We start from the raw sequence: 23,761 nt of genomic DNA on the forward strand, positions 1-23,761 counted from the left end.
TGCACCCATAACGTGTCAAGTGTATTGCCCAGAGTCTGGCACACAGTAGGCCTGGTACATGGTAGGTGCTCACACGTCTTACCATCTTCCTCCTTCCAGGCCTTTGTACTCTCCACATGGTGGTAGCAAGAGGTCCAGCATCCAAAGGGAATTGATGCGCTACCTGAAGAGTGGTATAGGAGGTGGCGGGATGAATTAGTGAACTCCAAGTGTGATAGAGATTACATTGTCAGTTACTTACTGCAGTCATCCCGAAGAACTGAATTCTGCTCTCTTTGTGCCATGTGTTGTTTTATAATAATTGGCTTTGTAAAGTATTCTTAACAATGTTTGCAATGTAATTGCCCCCTTAAACCCCCCCCGCCCAGTCTGGTGTTTGCTGAACCTTTATTTTTTAGGGAAGAAATAGCCCCTAACTCCTAGTTGAAATAGCATTGTGTGTAAGAAGTATTTCACATGTTTATCTCCCAGCTGGATAGTCCAGTCTGCAGTGAATTTTCATCCTTTAAGAGTCTGCCGGGAGGAATCAGGTTCAGATTTCTTGGAATCAACTGTTGAAGGGACCAAAATGCTTAGGAGTGGAAGTTCTGACAAGTTCTCTAAGAGTGAAAGAGGAATTAGCCACCCCCGTCCCCCTTTCTGGCTCTCAGAGGAAATGACTATAGTCGATTTTTAAAAAGAGTAAAATAAGTTTGACTTTTTAAAATTATAAAAGCAGTGTTACTGGCCTCAAGCCATTCTTGCCACATTTGCTCTGATGGTTTCCAAGCCTGGATGAATCAAACAGTCGGCTTTTTCTGCTCCTTGGGTCTCCAGAGCAGGCTGGAGGAAAGTGTGTAACAGCCGCTGGTGCTGTTCTAGACTTCTGGATCCCAACTTCACTTGCACTGTCTGGAGATGCTTTGACTTACTCCTCAGCTTCCTTTTATGTACCCACACCTAATTGCTGTCTGTAGGTTTCTACCGTTCTCCTTTCCTTGTCCTACTCTTGACTTCTCTACATTGCTCATCTTGTCTCCTACTTCACAGAAGAAATTGGTGGGCATCAGCCCTGAACTCTTAAGGGTGTGTCATTTTTCTGTGTGCTTATACCTCTCTGATATCTGATCTCCTTTCCTTTTACCAGAGGAAGGTGTTACTTTCTAAGGCTGACTGACATCTTTCCTATTCTATATTCTCTCTCTTTTTCTCAGCCTGCACACACGCTCAGGTTTTCACCAACGAAAACAAACAAAAACAAAACATTGCCTTGATATGCTTTCCCTCAGATTAATGTGGTATTCCTTAGGGTTTTACTTTCTGTTCTTTTTTCTGTCCTCTAATTTCCTTGTGTGAGTACACTTCCCTTCATGGCTTTAAGTAGCACCTGTATATTTTTGGTTTTCAAAGATGTATATTCAGTCCTCATTTTTCTTGAACTTTCAGGTGTTTCGTATTTTCGTCTGTCTATTGGGTAACTATACTTGGATACTTGGTACTTCAAACTTGGTTATTTTTTCCTTTCTCTTCCCTCATCTTGCTCATCCACAAGCTTCCTATTTTAGGGTCTTCACCCTAGAAACCTTAGAATCCTCTTCTTTCCTATCATTAAGTCTACCATAGATCCTATTGTTCCTACCTGAAATTCTTTTCTTTCTCTCCTCATTGCCAGAAGATTGGTTGAGGTCTGGGTTATGTTTTTCCTGAACAGAGTAGGCCGTTTTCAACCCAGGCTCTACTTTAAAACCACCTGGGGAGCTTTTAAAGGTTAAGGATGAGGGGATCAAGGCATCTAGGAGATTTTGATTCTTGGTCTGGTGTGGGGCCAGACCTTTTCATTTAAAAAATGTTTCTCCTCTTGTAAAAATAAAATACAGTGTGTGTGTATGGAAAAAAAAAGTTTCTCATGTGGCAGTAACAGGCAGCTAGGGCTGAGAACTGGCTTGAGTGCTCTAAGAGGGAGTGAGAACCCTGAGGAACTATATATAGCATTTAACTCATCCTTTATAAATCAGCATAAATGTCACTTTTGTTGGCATGGTTAGTTGCCTACTTTCCTGATATTTTGTACATGTACCTATTAAACTACTTATCACATTTTATTTAAATTATTTCTCATGGGCCCATTTTTGTCATGACTAGGAGTTCCTTGAGGTCTGGGATTATGCCTAAAGGTAAACTACTGTTTCTTATACTACTCGGAGCACTTCTGATACCAAACATGTAGGTCTTCCCCTCACATTAAATACTTCTCCAACTCTCCAGGCTACAACTGGGTATTCTACAATTCAACTTAATTATTACTAACTACCTGGATTTAGTGCAGACCCCACAGATTAAGGACTCAGTCCTGCACGACTCCTCCCAACTTCAGACCAATCACAAGTCCTAGATTGTGACCTGTACTTCTGACCAATTGGGTATAAACTGGGGCTTCCCACAGCTCCCTCCTCAGGTCAGTAATTTGCTATAATGGCTCACAGAACTCAGGAAAGCTCTTTACTTACCTTTACCCATTTACTGTATTATAAAGGCTGTAACTCAGGAACAGCCAGATGGAAGAGATGCATAGGGCAAGGTATGTGGGAAGGGGCATGGAGCTTCCATGAGCTTCCATGCCTCTTCTGGGCTCGCCATCCTCCCAGCACCTCAGTGTATTCACCAGCCTGGAAGCTTTCCCAACCCCTTTATTTAGGATTTTCATGGAGGCTTCATTACGTAGGCATACTTGATTAAATCACTGGCTGCTGGTTATTAGCTTCTTTCCCCTTCCAGAGGTCAGGGGTTGATTCCTCTGGCAACCAGCTCCCATTTTCCCAGATGTGGTTGAAAGGACCCTATTATGAATAACAAAAGATGTTCCTCTCACCCCTATCAAGAAATTTAAGGGTCTTAGGAGCTCTATGCTAGGAACCAGGGATGAAGATTGATACACTGTTCTATTCTACAATAAATCTTATAATATCACAATATCACAGTGCCTTATTTATCTGTTCATCACTGCCTTGCACAATACTTGGTATATTTTAGAAATGATAAAAATTGGCTGAATGAATCAGTTGGTAAATAATGTAAAACAGATCACTGAATTCACGGTTTTGCAAGCTGACCAGCTGTTTCTTTTTTGGCTGCTTAACAGGTCACTGGTCATACCTGCACAGTCATTCTTGTTTTAAAAACACACATATTCGGGCTTCCCTGGTGGCGCAGTGGTTGAGAGTCTGCCTGCCGATGCAGGGGACACGGGTTCGTGCCCCGGTCCGGGAAGATCCCGCATGCCGCGGAGCGGCTGGGCCCGTGAGCCATGGCCGCTGGGCCTGCGCGTCCGGAGCCTGTGCTCCGCAACGGGAGAGGCCACAACAGTGAGAGGCCCGCATAACGCAAAAAAAAAACAAAACACACACATTCTATAAATTAGAGTGCATTAGGAGAAATATTTGCTCTTATGCTTTGGCTTTTAAGATGGTTAAACTATGACAGTATTATAGAGGTTCATTCAGGCTTCCTCTTTAGCAGATAGTATTTAAAATAGATTTTATTTCATATGGTTGAAGCAGATATATCTTTTTTAAACAAATAGCTCTGATTTTAGGCTTATAAGCTTTGGAATCTTTAGAACAAAAACTGTCCAATTGATAAAGATCTTGAACAGTGGCAGAACTTTCTTTTTTTTTTTTTTTTTTGGCGGTACGCGGGCCTCTCACTGTTTTGGCCGGACGCGCAGGCTCAGCGGTCATGGCTCACGGGCCAGCCGCACCGCGGCATGTGGGATCTTCCCGGACCGGGGCACGAACCCGTGTCCCCTGCATCGACAGGCGGACTCTCAACCACTGCGCCACCAGGGAAGCCAGAGCTTTCTTTTTAACTAAGAGAATTAAGGAAGTAGGATTAAAGCCATCTACCTATGTGAATAGCATTGGTGATGGTGAGGGGGGAAAATCTGTAATTCTCAAATATTTAATTACTGTTATAGGAAAAACTTGTAATTGCTCATATATTAATATCAGCATATTTTATAATTCCTCAGAGCTAAGATGTAAACTGTAGAGTAGTTTGCCGTTTTTTAGTTTTTAGTTTTTTTTTTTTTTTTTTTTTTTGGCCATGCCGGGCAGCTCTTGGGGTCTTAGTTCCCCGACCAGGGGTCGAACCCTAGCCCCTGGCAGTGGGAGCGCTGAGTCCTAACCACTGGACCACTGGAAACCAATGGATTCCCTGTTTCTTAGTTTTCTTAAGACTTTGTCAGCTATGTCTCTTTATAGAATTTGTGGTTGACAGGTCTTTACTTTCAGCATTTGAAAAATGCCACTTCCTTCAGATATCCATGATTTCAGATGAGAAATCTTCTGTCATTGGGATTTGTGTTTCCCTATAGCTAATGTATCCTCTCTTCCTGGCTGCTTTAAAGATTTTTTCTTTGTCTTCAGTTTTCAGAAGTTTAATTATGGTACGTCTTAGCATGGATTTTTTTGGGTATATCCTATTTGGAATTCTGTTAGCTTCTTGAACTGTGAGTTAATGTCATTTGCCAAATTTGGGATATTTTCAGCCATTTCTTAGAATAACTTTTCAGCCCCACTCTCTTTTCTTTCTGTGACTCTGATGATACAAATATTAGGTCTTTTGTTACTGTCCTACAGGGCATGAGGCATTCTTTTTTTTTTCCTCTGGTGCTCAGATTGGGTAATTCTTAATGTTCTACTTCTAGTTTCAAGTTTGCTCCTTCTTTCTTCTGTCATATTCATTCTGCTGTTGAGCCCATCCAGTGAGGTTTTGTTTTGTTATTGTATTTTTCAGTTCTGTAACTTCCATTTGATTTTTTTCTGTTTGTCTTCTCTTTCTTTGATAATATTTTCTATTTTGTTTGTTTTGTTTCAAGAATATGTCTCATTGCTCATTAAAGCATGATGACTGCTATAAAATTCTTGTCAGATAATTCCAACATCTGATTCATCTTGGTGTTAGTCTATGTTAATGTCTTTATTCATTCAAGTTGTGATTTTCCTGGTTCTTGGTGTGATGAGTGACTTTTGATTGTGTCCTGGACAGTTTTGATATTTTTGTTAGGAGACTCTGGATCCTATTTAAATCTTTTATTTTATAGGTGAGAGAGATTAAAAGTTATAAACTTCCAGTTATAAAATAAATAAATCTTGGGGGTGTAATATACAGCATAGGGAATATAGTCAATAATATTGTAACAACTTTGTATGGTGACAGATGGCAACTAGACTTATGGTAGTGATCATTTTGTAATGTATAAAAATATTGACTCACTATGTTGTACACCTGAAATTAATATAAATTGTAAGTCAGTTACACTTCAACTAAAAAATGCCTTCTATTTTAGTAGGCAGTCACCCTAAAAAGTTTAATGCGTAGGGCCCAGCCTACTTTCTTTTTTTGGTAGCAGCTTTATTGAGCTATAATTCACATACCATACATTCACCCATTTAAGGTGTAAATTTTTTTTAGTATATTTACAGGGTTGTGCAACCCTTACTACAGTCAATTTTAGGACATTTTCAAGAAACTGCACACTCCTTACCTGTCACCTCCAACTCTCCCACTTGTCATCCCCTCCATCCCTAGGCAACTGCTACTCTGTTTTCTCTCTGTATAGATTTGCTTATTCAGGACATTTCATATAAATGTAATCATACAATATGTAGTCCTTTGTTACTGGTTTCTTTCACTTTGCATGTTTTCAAGGTTCTTCCATGTTGTAGAATGTATCAATATTTTATTTCTTTTTCTTGCTGAATAATATTCTATTTTATGCATAGACCACATTTATATATTAATCAGTTGATGGGTGTTTGGGTTGTTTTTACATTTTGGCTGTTATGACTAATGCCCCTGTGAACATCTGTGTACAAGTTTTTGCGTGGACATGTTTCATTTCTCTTGGATATATACCTATGGGTGGAATTGCTGGGTCATGTGGTAACTCTAGAACTGTAGGTCTAATATCTTGAGGAACTACCAGACTGTTTTCCAAAATGGCTACTCTATTTTACATTTCTATTAGCAAGAAATGAGGGTTCCAATTTTTCCACCTCGTTGCCAAGACTTGTTATTATCTGACCTTCGTATTTTAGCTATCCGAATGGGTATGAAGTAATATCTCATTGTGGTTTTGATTGCATTTCCCTGATGGCTAATGATGTTGAGCATCTTTTCATGTGCTTTTTGGCTATTTGTATATCTTTGGAGGAATATCTGTTCCTTTGTCCGTTTTTAAATTGAGTTATTTGTCCTTCTGTTGTTGAGTTGTAAGATTTCTTTATATATTCTGGATACTAGACCCTTATCAGATATGATTTGCAGATACAAATCTCCTGTTCTGTAGGTGTCTTTTCACTTTCTTTCTTTCTTTCTTTTTTAAAATTTATTTATTTTACTCGTTTATTTTTGGCTGTGTTGGGTCTTCGTTGCTGCGCGCAGACTTTCTCTAGTTGCGGTGAGCGGGGGCTACTCTTTGTTGTGGTGCGCGGGCTTCTCATTGCGGTGGCTTCTCTTATTGCGGAGCACAGGCTTAGTTGCTCCGCAGCATGTGGGATCTTCCCAGACCAGGGCTCGAACCCATGTCCCCTGCATTGGCAGTGGTTAAGTGGATTCTTAACCACTGTGCCACCAGGGAAGCCCTCTTTTCACTTTCTTGATGGCACAAAGGTTTTTAATTTTGATTAAGTCAAGTTTGTCTTCTTTTTTTCTTTCGTTGCTTGCGCTTTATGTTTCATATTTAAGAAACCATTGCCTGATTCAAGGTCATGAAAGCTTACTCCGATGTTTTCTTCCAAGAGTTTTATAGTTTCAGCTCTTACATTTAGATCTTTAATCCACTTTTGTGAATTTTGTATGTGGTATGAGATAGGGGTCCAACCTCATTTTTTGCTATAGATATTCAGTTGTCTTAGCACCATATGTTGAAAATACTATTCTTTCTCCCTTTGAATTGTCTTGGCACTCTTGTCTGGTTGGAATTTTGATAGAGATTGCATTGAACTTGTAGATCAGTTTGGGGAATATTGCCATCTTAACTGTATTATTCTTCCAATCCATGAGCATGTAATGACTTTTCACTTATTTAGATCTTCTTTAATTTACTTCAATAGTGTTTTCTAGTTTTCAGTGTACAAGTTTTGCATTTTTTGGTTAAATGTATTTCTTAATATTTTATTTAGTTATTTTTTTTTTGCGGTACATGGGCCTCTCACCGTTGTGGCCTCTCCTGTTGCGGAGCACAGGCTCCAGACGCACAGGCTCCAGACGCACAGGCTCAGTGGCCATGGCTCACGGGCCCAACCGCTCCGTGGCATGCGGGATCCTCCCGGACCGGGGCATGAACCCGTGTCCCCCGCATCGGCAGGCGGACTCTCAACCACTGTGCCACCAGGGAAGCCCAATATTTTATTCTTTTGGTGCTATTGTAAGTGGAATTCTTTTCTCAATTTTGTTTTTGGATTTTTATTGATAGTATATAGAAATATAATTGAATTCTTTATATTAGTCATGTACCTTAAAACCATACCAAATTAATTTAATAGTTCTGATAGTTTTTTAGTGACTTATTAGGATTTTATATATACATGATATATAATCTCTGAAGAGAGATAGTCTTACTTCTTCCTTCCAATCTGGATTGTTTTTCTTTTTCTTGTCTCACTGCCCTGGCTAGAATCTCCTGTATAATACTGAATAGAAATGGTGAGAGTGTACATCCTGTCTTGTTCCTGATATTAGGGGGAATCGTTAAATGTGAAGTTAGCTGTGGGTTTTCTTAGATGTCCTTTTTCAAGTTGATGATGTTCTCTATTTCTAGTTTATTCATTGTGTTTATCATGAAAGAGTGTTGGATTTTGTCCAATGCTTTTTTCAGTGCCTATTTGAGATCATGTGGTTTTTGCTCTTTTGTATGACATTAATTGATTTTCATATGTTGAAGCAACTTTGCATGCATGGAATACACCACATTTGGTCATGATGTGTGATTCTCTATATATGTTGTTGGATTTGGTTTGCTGCTATTTTGTTGAGGATTTTTGCATTTATATAATAAATGTTTATTTATAGTTTTCTTGTATTGTCTTCGTCTGGTTTTGAAATCAGGAAAATTGGCTTCATAGGATGAGTTGGGAAGTGTTCCCATCTCTTCTGTATTTTGGAAGAGTTTGTTAAGGGTTGGTGTTCATTCTCTTTTTTTTGTGGTACGCGGGCCTCTCACTGTTGTGGCCTCTCCCGTTGCGGAGCACCGGCTCTGGACGCGCAGGCCCAGCGGCCATGGCTCACGGGCCCAGCCGCTCTGCGGCATGTGGGATCCTCCCGGACCGGGGCACAACCCCATGTCCCCTGCATCGGCAGGCGGACTCTCAATCACTGTGCCACCAGGGAAGCCCTGGTGTTCATTCTTAATGTTTCATAGAATTCACCTGTGAAGCCATCTGGTCCTGGGCTTTTCTTTGTGGGATGTTTTTGATTATTTATTCAATTTCTTTACTTGTTATAGCTTTATTCAAATTACTTCTTTGTGAGTTGATTTGAGCAGTTTGTGTCTTCTGGGGATTTGTCCATTTCACCTAGGTTTTGTAATTTGTTATATTACAATTTTTATAGTATTCCATACAAGCCTTTATAATCATTCTTACTTATGTAAAGTTGGTAGTAATTTCAGTAATTTGGTCTTTAGTAATTTGGGTCTTCTCTCTTTTGTTCTTGTTCACTCTAACTAAATGATCGTCAATTCTGTTGATCTTTTCAAAGAACCGACTTTTTGTTTTGTTGATTTTCTCTATTCTTTTATTCTCTATTGTATTTATTTCACGAATTATTTCCTTCTGTCTGCTGGCTTTGGGTTTAGTTTGTTCTTCTTTTTCTAGTGTCTTAAAGCGTACAGTTTGGTTGTTGATTTGAGATCTTTTTAATTTTTAAAATTAAAAAAAATCTTTAATTCAGATATAATTGACATATAACATTGTGTACATTTAAGGTGTGTAACATGTTGACTTGAGATCTTTTTTTTAAATACAGGTGTTTACAGCGATAAATTTTCTCATAGCATGGCTCTTGCTGCTTTTGTCACGTCCCATAAGTTTTGGTTTCTATCGCAAAGTATTTTTCTTCGTTTTGGCTGTGTTGGGTCTTAGTTGCAGCATGCAGGATCTTCATTGAGGCATTCGGGGTCTTTTGTTGTGGCACGTTGGCTTCTCTCTAGTTGTGGTGCACGGTCTTCTCTAGCAGGCTTCTCTCTAGTTGTGGCATGCAGGCTCCAGGGCACATGGGCTCTGTAGTTTTGTGGCATGCAGGCTCTCTCCTTGAGGTGCACAAGCTCAGTAGTTGTGACATGTGGGCTTAGTTGCCCCATGGCATGTGGGATCTTAGTTCCCTGACCAGGGATTGAACCTGTGTCCCCTGTGTTGGGAGGTGGATTCTTTACCACTGGACCACCAGGGATGTCCCCCAAAATATCTTCTAACTTCCCATATGATTTTTTGGCTCATTGGTTATTTAGGGGAGTGGTGTTTATTTTCACATCTTTGTAAATTTCTTAAATTATTTTCCCGTTATTGTTTTCTAATTTCATTCCATTGTTGTTGGAGAATATAGTTTGTATGATTTCAATCCTTTAAATTTACGGAGACTTCTTTTATGGCCTGTTTTAGAGAATGTTACCTGTGCACTTGAAAACAATGTATATTCTGCTATTGTTGCTTGGACTGTTTTATAGATGTTTGTTAGATTTTGTTGGTTTGTAGTGTTGTTCGAGTCTTCTGGTTCCTTGCTGATCTTTTGTGTGGTTGTGTTATCCATATTGAAAGTAGAGTATTGAAGCCTCCAACTGTTATTGTTGAATTGTCTATTTCTCCTTTCAATTCTGTCAGATGTTGCTTCGTATATTTGGGGGTTCTGTTATTAGGTGCATATATGTTTATAATTGTTATATCTTCTTGATAGATTTGTCCTCTTGTAATTATAAAAATGTTCCTTGTCTTTAGTAACAATTTTTATCTTACAGTGCATTGTATCTGATGCTAGTATAGCTACTCCAGAGTCTTTTGGCTACTGTTTATGTGTGTGTATTTTTCTCTCCTTTTGCTTTCAGCCCACTTAGTCTTTGAGTCTAAAGTATGTCTTGTAGAAATCATATATTTGGATTTTTTTAAATTGTTTTTTGTTTTCGTTTTGGTCCCTTCTGCCAATCCTCACCTCTTGAGTGTGTAATCGATTTACATTTAATGTAATTACTGGTATATTAGGATTTATGTTTTCCATTTTACTATTTGTTTTCTATATGTTTTATGTCTTTTTAGTTTCTCTATTCCTCCATTACTGCCTTTTTGTATTAAATATTTTCTAGGATATGTTTTAATTAGCTTGTTATTTCTTTTATTAAAATTTTCTTTATTTTCCTGGTGATTACAGTTAGTATCTTAGAGCAATCTATTTTGGATTAATACCAACTTAATTTCAATAGTATGCAAAAACTTTGTTTTAATAGAGTTCTGTTCATTTCCTCCTTCTTTATGTTCTTATTGTCATTCAAACTGCATATTTTATAATAAAATCCCATCAACAGTTATTTAATTATTGCTTTATGCAGTTGTCATTTAATTCATGTAGGAAAAGAGTTATGAACAAAAATATCTTTATACTGCCTTTTGTATTTATCTGTGTAGTTATCTTTATTAGTGCTTATTTCTTCATGTGGATTTGGGTTACTGTCTAGCGTCTTTTTATTTCATCATTAAGGACTCCCTTTATTTCTTGTACAGCAGCCCTTCCAGCGATGAATTCTTTCAGTTTTGTTTAGTGGGGATATCTTAATTTCTCTTTCTTCTTTTTTTTTTAAAAGAGATAGTTAGTTTTTAAATTATTTATTTATTTTTTAGATTTTTTTAAAAAATTTAATTTAATTAATTTATTTTTTGGCTGTGTTGGATCTTCGTTGCTGTGCGCGGGCTTTCTCTAGATGTGGCAAGTGGGAGCTACTCTTCGTTGCCGTGCTCAGGCTTCTCCTTGTGGTGGCTTCTCTGGCTGCGGAGTGCAGGCTCTAGGTGCACGGGCTTCAGTAGTTGTGGCATGTGGGCTCTAGAGTGCAGCCTAAGTAGTTGTGGCACACAGGCGTATTTGCTCCATGACATGTGGGATCTTCCCGGACCGCGGATCGAACCCATGTCCCCTGCATTGGCAGGTGGATTCCTAGCCACTGCACCACCAGGGAAGTCCCTCTCCTTCATTTTTGAAGGATAGTTTTGCTGGATTTAGAATTCTTGATTGATAGTCTTTTTCCTTTTCTTTTAGCACTGCGAATATGTTATCCCACTGTCTCTGGCCTCTGTGGTTTTGATGAGAAGTCAGCTTTTCATCTTATTGAGGATTTTGAATGCGATGAGTCACTTTTTTCTTGGTACCTTCAATAACCTCTGTTTTTGGCTTCTGACAGTTTGATTATAATGTGTCTAGCTGTATATCTCTTTGATTTATCCTACTTGGTGTTTATCTCGTTCCTCAGTTGTTAAGATTAATGTTTTTCACTGAATTTAGGGTGTTTTCAGCCATTTATTTATGTAACTCTTGATTTTTTCCTCTTTTTGTCTCCTCTGGGACTTCTGCATATTTTGGTGTGCTTGATGATATCCCAGAGATCTGAGGCTGAATTCACTTTTGTTCATTCTTCTTTCTGTTTTTCAGACTAGAAAATCAATCTCTCTTTAAGTCTACAGATTCTTCAGCTAGCTTAAATCTGCTGTTGAGCCCCTCTAGTGAATTTTTCATTTTAATTATTATACTTTAACTCCAGAATTTCTGCTTGGTTCTTTTTTTAAAGAATAATTTTTATCTCTATTGATACTCCCTATTTGGTGAGAAATTCTCATAATTCCTTTAAATTCTTCAGACATGATCTCCTTTAGTTCTTTTTTTTTTTTTTTTTTGTGGTACGCGGGCCTCTCACTGTTGTGGCCTCTCCCGTTGCGGAGCACAGGCTCCGGACACGCAGGCTCAGTGGCCATGGCTAACGGGCCCAGCCGCTCCGCAGCATGTGGGATCTTCCTGGACCGGGGCATGAACCCGTGTCCCCTGCAGCAGCAGGCAGACTCTCAACCACTGCGCCACCAGGGAAGTCCTCCTTTAGTTCTTTGAACATAGTTACAAAAGCTGATTTAAAGTCCTTGTCTAGTAAGTCCAACATCTGAGCTTCCTTAAGGATAGTTTCTGTTGACTGCCCTTTTTTCCCCTGTGTTTGGGTCATACTCTCTTGTTTCTTTGTGTGTCTCATAGTTTTTGCTGAAAATGGACATTTTAAATAATATAATGTAGCTACTCTGAAAATCACCCTCTCTCCCAGGGTTTGTTGTTGTTGCTATTAGTTTTGTTACTTTTTTGGACTAATTCTGTAAACCCTGTACTCTTTGTCCTGTGTAACCACTGAAGTCTCTGCTTGGTTTGCTTAGTGGTTAGCTAATGATTGGGCAGATTTCCTTATGTCTTGAACCCATAAGTCTCCTAACCTTGTTGAGGGACTGTGTGTGTGTGTGTGTGTGTGTGTGTGTGTGTGTGTGTGTGTGTGTGTTGTGGCTCCCTTAATGCACCAGAAGTTTGCATTGTGCCTTAGCCTTTACTTCCTGGTTGTGTAGAATATCAGGGTCAGCCAGAGGTGAGAGAATAGGGCCTTCCTAGGTCTTTCCTGGGCATGTGCATGCCTTCTAGATTACTAAAAATATGTTGGAGCTTTTCTAAACCCTCTACATCTCATTCCTCAGTTTTTCCTTTTAAGTTTTTTGATCAATATATTGTTTGCCCCAATTGTTATTGCCACTGCAGACAGCTATGGCATTAAAAAATTGTCTCTGGTTATTTTAACAAAAGCCTTGGGGATAGAATTGTTTACATTGAGGGTGCTCTGATTCAGGTCCAATAAAGATAAGCCCTGAGAATGGAGTTTTTCCAGTGAACTGCTAGACTGGTTAAGTAATACAATTCTTTGGAGTTGTGGTTTCAGAGGGAGCGCCTAACCTCTTCTGCTCCCTTGAGTGGCTACTGGACTGCTGTTATTCCCACCTACCGTGTTTGCAGGTTGTTGATTTCCCAGGCTTCCATGGAGCTGGAAGGAGGGAAATAGGACAAATTGAAATGCCATAAAGCTTGCTCTGCTTGCTGAAATCCAGCTGCTTTTCATGACTAAATGTTTTTTAGATTGTTGCAAGCCTTTGGTTTTCAGATTTCTGAAAAAGTTGATTTTGACCATTTGTGTCAGTGTTCTCATTAATTTTATGGAAGATCAGACTTTTAGAGGTCCTACTCTGCCATGCTGGATGTGTTTCCTTCAGCCTTTTCTTACATTTATGTAGTAGAAGAGTTTCATGCATTAGATTTTAGCACATTTTTTTAGGTTACTGACAACTTTGAGATAATACATTTTTGTTTTTCCAGTTTTCTTTGCTTTTGTTCCCATACACTCTGGTTAAACTGATTACTTAACATTTTCTGAATACATGCTATACTCTTCCACTTTGAGGCTTCTTATTATCTTATTTTCTCTGCTCAAAATACTCTTTCTTCCCTCAGTCCCACAGTTGGAGTCCTGCTTATCTTCTAAGATTCATTCTGATGTCATTTTCTTCATTTAGCTTTTTATGAGCCCATGGATGTGATCCTTTATTGGAAAACTTGTATTCTTTTTCATACCTTTTGTATGATCTTATACTTTCATCATGTGTGTGTGTGTGTGTGTGTGTGTGTGTGTGTGTGTGTGTGTAGTAGGCATACATAGTTTATTGTCTTTTTCCCCTGCTGAGTTGCTAGTTCTTTGAAGCCAAATGATGAATCATACTTACTTATGTGCTCAGTAAATGGTTGTTTAATTCAAGTGTAAGTGTAAGGTTTCATAGCAAGAATGCTCCACATTTTAGGTATTTTACTGGGAATTGCATTTTGTTCATTTATTTTTGAACTGAAGGAAAATGTCTACTCTGGAAAAATATAACAATACATAGTTGTACACACACTATACTATATAATCCTTTGTAAGGTGCAGGAAGGTGAGACTATAAAGGCAAAATTCAGCTTTTCCCATAGAGGTTGTTATAATAGTGGTTTCTGATCAAAGATTTGATACCCAGATTTTTATAGAGAAGATCACAGAATTCCAGCTCTGAGTAACTTTGTGTCAGAGGCATAATTTCTCACGACAGAAGTGGGAACTTATTTACATGTGAGAGTGACTGTGCTGAAGCAAAACTAAACTGCTAAAAAACACAGGAAATGTAGAGCTACTTCTTGACATGCTAGATTTTAGCTTCCGTGTATGTCTGTTATCTCTTAGGACCAGATCTAGCTCTCCATTCTTTTTTTTTCTTTTTTTTTCTTTTTTTTTTAGCTCTCCGTTCTTAATGCTATCTAGATAAAATCATCAGGGACTTGCAGAAAGTGTGCAAAAATGCATGCTGTTCATTTATGCAAATAAAGCAGAATGCATACATGGATTTAGAGTTTTCGTCTATCATTCTAATTAGATCTAAGATGATCGAAATAGGATAATTCAAAAATCCACAGGGACTTACCTGGTGATGCAGTGGTTAAGAATCTGGCTGCCAATGCAGCGGACACGGGTTTGAGCCCTGGTCCGGGAAGATCCCACATGCTGTGGAGCAACTAAGCCCGTGCACCACAACTACTGAGCCTGTGCTCTAGAGCCTGTGAGCCACAACTACTGAGCTCACGTGCCACAACTACCGAAGCCTGCACACCTAGAGCCTATGCTCCACAACAAAGAGAAACTACTGCAATGAGAAGCCTGTGCACCATAATGAAGAGTAGCCCCCGCTCACTGCAACTAGAGAAAGCTCACACACAGCAACGAAGACCCAACGCAGCCATAAATTTAAAAATAAATAAATAAATAAATAAATGTATTAAAAAACAAAAGCTAGGTACATTTTTTAAACCATATGCTAATGAAAACCTTATAACACTATCAGAGTCTTAAATTCACTTCATTTGCACCATATGTTGCCTACACTGCTTTTTGTTCATGCCAAGCCTAATGTCTGGGAATCAACCATGGAATAATCATCATACTTTTAGAGTCAGACCTGGTTTGCAACTTGGTCAACAATTTGCCAAGTATTGATACCTTAAGTAAGTTACTTATTCTTTCTGAGCTTCACTTTCCTTATGTGTAAAATGATTCTAGGACAGAAATGTTAACTTTAACTTCTGGTTTGTTGCAGTGAGTCTAAGGGAGTACAAAAAAATAAGATTCTGATTTATTCATTAATGAGAGTGTAAAATGATAGAGGCAGATGAAATAGACTGATCAATAAAGAAGGTGGATTCGAAGAGCAAGGGCCAGAGGGGGGAAAAACAAGAGGTGAACTTTGTACTTTAGTCTTTCTGAATATAGTCGATCCATATTTTAACACTGGAATCAGGAGGAAAGACCAGTATTCTAATTATAGGAAAGAGTTAGCTGTCTGGGATTTTAGTGAGAAAGAAAGTTTTAGTGGGGTCACTCATTGCATATTTACTGAGTGCTCAATATGCATGTAGCATTTTATGTTATATGCTATGGGGAAAACTGAAAAGGATAAGATATAGTCAGTACCTTCCAAGAACTCACAACAAATTACACTCATAGAATCTAGTTACATTAACTTATTGGCAATCAAGAATCCATTAACTCATTCAAAAGTCCTTACTTTCAAGGAGTTCACAATCTACTGAAAAAAACAGACAAATTAGAAGAAATAAGATATGGGTAAGTACAAGAGCACTAGGAAGGACAACTGCGTCATATGAGACAGAGAGCTGTCAGGAAAGCTTCCTAGAAGAGATAGTATTGAAACCTAATATTGAAGGATGAATGGGAGTTGTGAGTAAGAGATGCTGCACATTGTTGAAGATGAAGGCAGCTTTGAGTGAGTGAGTGTGTGTGTGTGTGTGTGTGTGTGTGTGTGTGTCTGTGTAGGGGAGTTGATGAGGAGTAATAAGAGGCTGAGGGGCAGGCAAGGGCTGTATCATGAAAGGCCTTATGGTAAGGATTTTTTTGAAAGAAGTAGAAAGTCATTGAAGGGTTTTAAGAAGGGGAGTGTCATAAGTATATTTACATTTTAGATGGATCACTCTTGGGGGCTTCCCTGGTGGTGTAGTGGTTAAGAATCCGCCTGCCAGTGCAGCGGACACAGGTTCAATCCCTGGTCCGGGAAGATCCCACGTGCCGCAGAACAGCTGAGCCAGTGCTCCACAACTACTAAGCCTGAGCTCTAGAGCCCGAGAGCCACAACTACTGAGCCCACATGCCACAACTACTGAAGGCCGCACGCCTAGAGCCTGTGCTCCACAACAAGAAAAGCCACTGCACTGAGGAGCCTGCGCACCACAACGAAGAGTAGCCCCTGCTCGCCGCAACTAGAGAAAGCCGCGCGCAGCAACGAAGACCCAACGCAGCCAAAAATAAATTAATTAAATAAATTAAAAAAAAAAAAAAAGATCACTCCTGAAACAGGATAATGAATGAACTGATTAAAGGAAGTCAGAAAGTACCAGTCAGTAGGCTATGGAGTTATCCTTGAGAATAAGATGAGGATGAGAATTAAAGCCATACCAGCAGAGGAAGAAAAGGGAGGAGAATTGATTCAAGAGCTATGAAGGAGGAAGAGTTGACAGGACTTATACCTGTTGTGTATGGAGAGGTTAAGAGAGAAACTACATAAATGCTCCCAGATTTTTAGCTTAAGCATTTGGGAGGAAGTGGTTCATTTACCAGTAGAGGAAAATGAAGAGGAGGATTGATTTACTAGGGAAGATATGTTCCATTTGGTGTTCTTTGAATTTGACAGGCCCAGTGGAACATTCAGATAGAATTTGTCCCTTGGCCTTTGAATGGTCAGGTCTTGGGATTTAGCATAGTTTTGGTTGCAGGTAGATTTGTGAGGCATCAGAAAATAAGTAGGGGGTAGCCATAGATGAAGCAGGATGAGTGTAGGAGTGTGGATGAGGGAACCCAATACCATAAATTAATGTTTTGTGACTGTTTTGTGATGTTTGCTTCTGATACATATTAAATTTGTGTACATAGATGAGGCTGGTTTTTTTTCTGGGCTTTCTATTTTGTGCCACTGATTACTATTAGTATCATAACAGTTAAAATATTTTTGTTAATACCTTAATATCTGTTTGGCTCTTTCCAAAGTCTCGGAAAAGCTATTTTTCCCATCTGCTATGAATTTTGTAGATTCAATTTAAAAATCCTGTTGGAATAATGACTGGGATTGCAAAATTTTGTCATGGCCTCCAGATTACTTTGGTTTTGTTTGTAGTTCCTTTTTCATTTTTGATATTATTTGTTTCAGATGACTCTGTAGGCATGTTAAGGAGATTTAAGAGAGATTTCACTAGGTGCTGATTCATCTATAAATTCCTTGCTTTATATTTTATTTGATAATAACGCACCCACTGCATGAATGATGAATGGGTTTTAATTTGTGCTTTTTTAATTTTTTTAAATGTTTGCTTTAAAGGAGCTTATAGTTTAGTGGGGTACACTAACCACAATACAGTGCATGAACATGCAAGCCAATGTGTTTTTACCAAGTGCTTGAGGTTACAGAAGAGGGAAAAATTGATTTGGGGGGTGAGGGGGATGAGTAAAGAGCCCTGAGGAGGCGTGTATAAAAGAGAGAAAGGGACTTGATACAGGAGGCAGCAGCATGAGCAGAGGCCAGGTGTGTGTGAAGGTGTCTGGTTTGAATGAGGGGTGGTCCTGAAGGGGGCAGGCTTCATGGGAGGAGTGCCAAGGGATGAAGTTGGTGGAAGAGCAGGAGCCAGTGTATGAAGGGTGCCACAGGCCCATGTTCTTTAAAAGTCCTTTCACACGTTATCCACCTGATGGCCACAGCCGCACTGTGGAAGCAAAGAGGACTTGCAGGCATTCCTTTATCTTTGCATTTTCTCTGCAGTCTTCTTGTAATTTCTACTCTGATTACATGTGGAAAAGAGCTTGATTATCATTATTCCTGTTTTATGAATGAGAGACTTGATGCTCAGTGATTTATCTAGTTTCATATAGCTAAGAAAAAATGGTCTCGAGACTAGAGCCCACGTCTTCTGACTAATATACTAGGCTGCCTTTACATTATTTCAATGCCATCTTCTTTTCTCCTTTACCTATTCTAGTTACTTTTAATTCTAAAACTTAGGAGGTTGGTGGAAAATTTGCATAATTGAGTAACTGAATGAGAGTATATGATTTGAGCAAATTATTTTTTCTTTTCTTTGTGCTCCCTCTCATGGATGATTTAAACAGACGACAAACATGAGTGAAGAATCTAGAACAGGAATGGTTAGCCTACAATGGCCCTCTGATTTATAGGTCTGAGAAGGTTAGAACTTAGTAACTTAAACTTTTTATTTTGTTTTATTTCATTTAACTCTGTATTATGAAAAATTTCAAACATATGCAAAAACATAAAATTACACTGAGCCCTCAAGTACTCATCACTCAGCTTCAACAGTTACTAACTCGTAGTCATCTGATTTCATATAAACCCTTCCTCCCCCTGCCACATCTGCCTTCAGATATTTTTGAAGTAATTCCCAGACATCATTTCATTTAATTTGAACTTTTAAAAATGTTGTGCTTGAGTTTAACTTGTGCTCTTGTCTCTAATTGTGTCCTAGGCATTAGGTCCAGTTCTTAGTATTTGACCAGCTCTTTTCCCTCCTGACCATGGGGTTTTATTGGAAACAAAATTCCAGTACACTGCTCCTTTATGAAGATGGGTCCCAGCAGACTCCCAAAGATCGTCAGCTGTGTGTACTGTATTTTTCTTACATTTGTTGTCAGTGGTTTTAGTGCCAGCCCCCAGGGTGTGGCTAGGAAAAGATGTTCCCATGTTGGTACTCTGACCATGAGCTGACATAAGGATTGGTTTTACAACAGTGGGTTTATTTGAAGTTTCTGCTGAATGCAAAGCTGTCATTCAAATTAAACCCTGGACACTTATTAATTGGCAAGTTCAAGCACACGATACAGTTATTTTTCCTTTTGCTAAAAAAGCTGGAAGCAAATAGAGAAACCAGCTATAAATTGGACTTTAGACAGAAGGCAAAGTGTCACTGGGTGTTGCCATTTGCCACGTTGGTTGGATGAATAAGCATGGGAAGCAAGGAGCTAATGATTAATAACGGAAAGAAAGCATTTAGGGGATTGTTACGTTCCTATAATTTACCTTTTGCTGGGAAATTTACCCAGCATCTCTTTGTACGTAGCACATGGCTACTTTCCTACTATAAAAGCTGGGTGTAAGGAATGTGATCATGAGTGCATGTGCCTGGGCCTGTGTATATGTGCTGAGTGTTGAAAATGGTCTGCTGACTACCAACCTCTTACACTCCCATGTTTGTTGACTGACACTATTTTTGATTAGAAATTTTTATAAAATTTACAAAGATCTAAGTATGGAAGTATAATGTCATCATTCTCTTCTTCTCTAGAGCATTATTTCTGGGAGTCTTTCATTTGGCTTGCTGGGAAAGAACAGTCTTATTAATAGTAATTTTTCAGATATGTTTGTTGCTGTGTTTCAGTGCTTTTTCCTTCTACTGCAGATAAAAATGAGACTGAACTTTCTAGTGTTTCCTTCTAGCACAGCCTCAGCTTTGTAAACGTCCCAGTTGAGAAAATATTGATACTACTTGTCTGAAAATACAGTGGCCTGGACTTTAAGATATTGGAAAGAGGCCGGTGTGTGTTTGTGTATTCGTGCATGCGCCTGTGGACAGTGGTCAAATATATAAGGGTAATGGTCAGACAAGCTTTTACTGTACTTTCTTCTTAAATTATAGGACTACTTTTTTCAAGAATTTGAGAAGAATCAGTATTGAGGCCTGAGTAGAGACCTCAAGCTCTACAGCATCTCTCTTCCATAGACATTTTCTTCTCAGTTTGATTAGTTTACTTTTACATTTTGAAGACTCAGTGTACACTGTGACCTGGTGCTCTGTTAAGCATGCTGTGGTAGGGGACGGAACATAGACAAGGTCTCTGAGCTTCAGGAGTTTAAAATCTTTGGGAGTAAGTAAAATACACACAGTAAAATGAAGAGTGACCTTTGAAGAGGAGGTAAGATTTAGAGAGGTGGTGAGGAGAATGTGCTACTTGGGCCTCAGTTTCTGTGTCTGTAAAATGAGAGCGTTGGACCAAATGACGTAAAGGCCCCTTTTAGCAGTCATGCTCTATGATTCTTCAAGTTAAGAAACGTCTAAAGACAGAAAATTAGGCTTCATATACTTAGTGAAAAAGTAATGAGGGACTTCCTGGTGGTCCAGTGGGTAAGACTCTGCTCCCAATGCAAGGGGCCGGGTTCAGACCCTGGTCAGTGAACTGGATTCCGCATGCATGCTGCAGGACTGAAGAGTTCGCATGCCACAACTAAGAGTCTGCATGTGGGCTTCCCTGGTGGCGCGGTGGTTGGGAGTCTGCCTGCCGATGCAGGGGACACGGGTTCGAGCCCTGGTTTGGGAGGATCCCGCATGCTGCGGAGCGGCTAGGCCCGTGAGCCACAACTACTGAGCCTGCGTGTCTGGAGCCTGTGCTCCACAACGGGAGAGGCCGCGATAGTGAGAGGCCCGCGCACCGCGATGAAGAGTGGTCCCCGCTTGCCACAACTAGAGAAAGCCCTCGCACAGAAACGAAGACCCAACACAGCCATAAATAAATAAATAAATAAAATAAAAAGAGTCTGCATGCTGCAACTAAGAAGCTCTCATGCTGTAGTGAAGATTCCGCATGCCGCAACGAAGATCCCATGTGCCGCAACTAAGACCTGGTGCAGGCTGAATGAATGAATGAATGAATAGTAATGAGAATGTTTCTGGGGAAGCCAAGAATCCTCTTCTTTTCCTTTTTAGTATCCCTTACAAGGCCTTTGACCACTGTCTTATTTGCTTTCAAACATCTTGAAGGGAAGATAGAACATACTTTTTTTCCCTAAGTGTGTTGGGGGAGACAGTGTTTAATTAATTTATTTTGAAAATAAATTTATTTATTTGTTTATTTTTGGCTGCATTGGGTCTTCGTTGCTGCGCGCGGGCTTTCTCTAGTTGCGGCGAGTGGGGGCTACTCTTCATTGCGGTGCGTGGGCTTCTCCTTGTGGTGGCTTCTCGTTGCAGAGCACGGGCCCTAGGCGCGCGGGCTTCAGTAGTTGTGGCACATGGGCTGAGTAGCTGTGACTCGCGGGCTCTAGAGCGCAGGCTCAGTAGTTGTGGCGCATGGGCTCAGTTCCTCTGTGGCATGTGGGATCTTCCCAGACCAGGGCTTGAACCTGTGTCCGCTACATTGGCAGCGGGATTCTTAACCCTGCACCATCAGGGAAGTCTCAGTGTTTAATTTAAAATGCAACAGGAATGAAGGCTTGAAAAAAATTACCCCAAATTATGTTAATTGACACAGCTCTCAAGTATGATGGGACGTATGGCAGGGTTTTCTTTTTCCCTAAATTGTCCCTTAGTAAAGAGGAAGTTGCCTTCATTTGAGTCCTTATTAAACCTCTAATGTGAAGAGGTACCTTCTCAATTATTTCACTTTGAACAACAAACTACTGTTTTGGGTTAATGATGTGTTAGCCTGACTCCAGTCAGTGCTGCTTTTGATGCCTATTGACAGAATCAGTAGAAAGAGACAGAGAAATTTAGTGTTGGATGCCTTAAAATAAGCCTTTTCAAGACCATTTTGAAAAATAATACCAGGCTTTGAACAGAGAAATGACGTGTTCTGACTTAAGTTTTGAAAAAAATCTCTTTGGCTGTTGAGTTGAGAATAGACTCTAGGGGGCAGGAGAAGAAGTAAAGATACCTTTCAGAAATCCTGGTGAGAGAATCTGGCAGTCCTAGTAGAAGTGTTGAGAAGTGGTGGGATTCTGACTACATTTTGAAGAAAGAGCCGGTAGAATTTTTGTCAGATTTGGATGTAGGGTATGAGAAAGAGGTAAATCAAATATGTATTAAATGCTTTGAAATCAAGCACATCTCACACCCTTTGACCTAGCAATTCCCCTTTTAAAAATTCAGAGTAGAAAATAATCATGTGTGCAAAGATGTTTGTACATGCAAGAATATTTATCACAAAAATTTAGAAACAAGTAAGTAATAATACAGAATTGGCCAAATAAACATTGGTAAAGCCTTTTCAGTAAAGTATTATGCAGTCATGAAAATGATTTACAAGTATGTTTCTGGACAAAGAAATACATTCATAATATATTTCTAATTTTTGTCTTTATGTATTTTACTGGGAATTTGGGGTATTTTAATGGGAAGTTATCAGATACTGTTGGTTGCTGCTATAGTAACTTAAAGGTCTATCATGTTAACTTTTTTTTTTTTTTGCGGTACGCGGGCTTCTCACTGTTGTGGCATCTCCCGTTGCGGAGCACAGGCTCCAGATGCTCAGGCTCAGCGGCCATGGCTCACGGACCCAGCCGCTCCGCGGCATGTGGGATCCTCCCGGACCGGGGTACGAACCCGTGTCCCCTGCATCGGCAGGCAGACTCTCAACTACTGCGCCACCAGGGAAGCCCTATCATGTTAACTTTAGATTGGTGAATTCTATTTTGTATCTAATATGTGCTTGGGGAAGTTTTCAGAGAAGTAGTTATGTTGTTTCTGTACAATTGAATTCTAAATTGTTCATGTAATTTTTGAACGAAGTTGAGTCATTTGTCACCTATTGGATTCTGACATATGTCAGATGTTGGTAAGTTAAATGTAAAGTATGTATAGTACTAAATTTTATCAAAAAGCTTTGCAATTTCAGGGTGATTTCTTAGTGATCACTGCTTTTCTCTCATGCAATGTACATTATGCAACCCCCCAAACAAACGAATGTACTAGAGGAATCATTCCTGTATAACTATAAAATGAAATGGACTAGAGTTAATTGTGTCCCTAAGAGCATTCCTCTTTGCTTCATTAAATGAGTTATGTTTGCTTTGTTTGTATTTAAATGAATTTATATTTCATTTAAATGTTCATAAAATGGAAAATACGGGGATCATTTTTCTAGGATCATTTCTCTACTTTTCTCAGTAAAACCCATTGTTTACTTCATGTCTTCCTATCACCACTGAACCTATCACCATTAAATAATGTTAATCAGAAACATTAATTGGAAGATTTAGAGTCACAGGCTCCCCTCTTCTTGGTCTTCTCCTGTCATCTGTCTTCTCCTCCCCCCATGTTTCCCCTCAAATTTCTCTTGATTTAAAAATTTTTTTTTGTTTTAAAAATTGTTATACAGTAAAATTGACTTTTTTCTGGTGTATAGTTCTGTGAATTTTCATACATATATTGATTCATGTAACAACTACCACAGTCAGGATACAGAACAGTTCCATCATCCCAGAAAACTTGTGTTATATCCCTTTATACTTAGTCCTCTGGCATCCAGTGATGTAGTTTTGTCTTTTCAAGAATATTTTATAAGTAGAATCATTTTGAGACTGGCTTCTTTCACTCAGCATAATGCCTTTGAGGTTCATTCAGATTGTTGCATGTATCAAGAATTTGTTCCTTTTTACTGCTGGATAGTATTCCAGAAGTGGATGTACCACAGTTTATCCAAATTTACCCATTGAGGGACGTTTGGTTTGTTTTCAGTTTTTGGTGTTTATGAATAGAGCTGCTATATTCATGTGCAGGTTTTATGTGAATGTAGGTTTCATTTCTTTAGGACAAATTCTCAGGAGTGCACTTGTTGGGTTGTATGGTAAGTGTATGTTTACATTTA

The 23,761-nt window shown here is 39.2% G+C and overlaps 1 protein-coding gene across 8 annotated transcripts in view; it reads left to right on the forward strand.

Moving 5' to 3' along the window:
• TPST1 (tyrosylprotein sulfotransferase 1) overlaps positions 1-23,761 on the forward strand; it is a 124,112-nt gene that overhangs the window by 6,690 nt on the left and 93,661 nt on the right. The gene's annotated exons all lie outside the window — the stretch shown is intronic.

Source organism: Orcinus orca, chromosome 16, assembly GCF_937001465.1.
Source record: "Orcinus orca chromosome 16, mOrcOrc1.1, whole genome shotgun sequence".
Classification (NCBI taxonomy): domain Eukaryota; kingdom Metazoa; phylum Chordata; class Mammalia; order Artiodactyla; family Delphinidae; genus Orcinus; species Orcinus orca.